This window comes from Babylonia areolata, chromosome 22, assembly GCF_041734735.1.
Source record: "Babylonia areolata isolate BAREFJ2019XMU chromosome 22, ASM4173473v1, whole genome shotgun sequence".
Lineage (NCBI taxonomy): Eukaryota > Metazoa > Mollusca > Gastropoda > Neogastropoda > Buccinidae > Babylonia > Babylonia areolata.
Genome location: NC_134897.1, coordinates 43,210,296 through 43,212,795, shown reverse-complemented (window position 1 = coordinate 43,212,795; position 2,500 = coordinate 43,210,296).

Genomic DNA, 2,500 nt, shown 5'->3' with positions numbered 1-2,500 from the left:
TTGATGAACACATCACCAACATTCTCCATTTCATAGGGCCTGGGTTTCGGCAGAGCTCCTCTCTGACCACTCAGTGATGCTGTGTGCCCACGTCTTTCACTGTCTTCCTCGTCTTCTTTTCCCCATGCACTGTTCCCTGAATGATAGTCTTCTTTTCCCCATGCACTGTTCCCTGACTGATAGTCTTCTTTTCCCCATACACTGTTCCCTGAATGATAGTCTTCTTTTCTCCATACACTGTTCTTTTAATGATAGTTTTCTTTTCCCCATGCACTGTTCCCCGAATGATAGTCTTCTTTTCCCCATGCACTGTTCCCCGAATGATAGTCTTCTTTTCCCCATGCACTGTTCCCTGAATGATAGTCTTCTTTTCCCCATGCACTGTTCCCTGAATGATAGTCTTCTTTTCTCCATACACTGTTCCTTTAACTCACTCCATGCCAAGAGTTTTTGCCCTTGCCAATCCCTGAAAACCCAGGGTTTGTATAGGATTGGGAAAAAATTGTAAAAAAAAACCAAATAAACACCCAGACAATTGATATTTAGTGTATGTATGCAAGGAATGTTGTTCCATATGTGTGCAAAAAATCAAAGTATTTACTCACTATCTTGATGTTGATCGCGGTATCCATATTTAGTGTATTTTTTAGCATTTTTGCACCCATCAGAAAGGTACACCAACATGTTTCACATCACATTCTAACACTATTTGAGGAACTGAAGACCTAGTGCATGCAATGAAGTATGAACAGGTGGTGAAGAAAGTTGAAATTCACACATACAAAAAAATATATTGTCTCTACATAATGAAAATCAAAGAACAAAGAAAAAACTCAACCGGCTGGGTGTTGACTGGCCAGTCAGCTGACAAACCTGGTATGCCAGTGAAGGGATGTGCAAGAGGGAAAAAGGAAAAATTGTCAGTCCAATCACTGGTGAAAACACTTGCAAAATCGTCCATTTTCTCAGTGGTTTCGTCGTCTGTGTCTGTCTCATCTGCTGGCACATGTCCCTCACTTTCCTCTCCATTGTAAACACTCTCTTCAGCAGCCGAATCTGTTTCTAGTTCATCGGGATCTGGTTCAAATTAACTGTCCGAAGAATCAACATTATCTCCTTCGACATCAGAGCCTTCAGTTTGGATCATTTCCAAAGCATCTTCGACGTTGAGTAACATTTCACCTCTCCGACCGTGTCGAACACTTCGCCGTGACGCCATCTTCTCAAACAACTTACAAAGCTGACAGGGGGCACGCTTTGTTATCAACTGCGGTTGAGCTTATCGCGACACACACGCAGCGTGTGTGAATGAAAAGCTGACCAGAGGTGACGTAAGATATCACATCTGCTTTTGATTTTCGCATACGACGCGTCACTCCGACAGCACAACTTTTTAAAATCCAAGTCCGCATATGCGGACATTGGCATCCAACGCTTTCTCCGACGATGTCCGCATATGCGGACAATGGCAGCGAGTGAGTTAATGATAGTCTTCTTTTCCCCATGCACTGTTCCCCGAATGATAGTCTTCTTTTCCCCAGGCACTGTTCCTTTAATGATAGTTTTCTTTTCCCCATGCACTGTTCTCTGAATGATAGTCTTCTTTTCCCACTGCACTGTTCCCTGAATGATAGTTTTCTTTTCCCCATGCACTGTTCACTGAATGATAGTCTTCTTTTTCCTATTCACTGTTCCCTGAATGATAGTTTTCTTTTCCCCATGCACTGTTCCCTGAATGATAGTTTTCTTTTCCCCATGCACTGTTCCCTGAATGATAGTCTTCTTTTCCCCATGCACTGTTCCCTGAATGATAGTTTTCTTTTCCCCATGTACACTGTCCCCTGAATGATAGTCTTCTTTTCCCCATGCACTGTTCCCTGAATGACAGTCTTCTTTTCCCCATGCACTGTTCCCTGAATGATAGTCTTCTTTTCCCCATGCACTGTTCTCTGAATGATAGTCTTCTTTTCCCCATGCACTGTTCCCTGAATGAGAGTCCACTTTTCCCCATGCACTGTTCTCTGAATGATAGTCTTCTTTTCCCCATGCACTGTTCTCTGAATGATAGTCTTCTTTTCCCCATGCACTGTTCTCTGAATGATAGTCTTCTTTTCCCCATGCACTGTTCCCTGAATGATAGTCTTCTTTTCCCCATGCACTGTTCACTGAATGACAGTCGGGGAGAGCCCGTGGTATTTTGTCACATGGCCATGCCAGTTCATTTTTCTGTTGTTGTTTTCCACTGTGGACAGCAGCTCTTCCTACAGATCAACGTGCTGTTTGATGGTTTTTCTTACTTCTTCATTTGTTGTGTGGTTTTTGTAGGAGATTCCACAGAGTCTCATGAAGAATATCATTTCCACAGCTTGGATCCTTCTCCGAAGCTTGGCGACTTGCAGCGAGAACAAGGCGACTTGTATGGAGAACGCTGCTGTGGCCGGTCGGCGACTTGAGCTTTAGAGTTAACAAACTTGCGCTGCTCTTCAAAAACAACACCAGA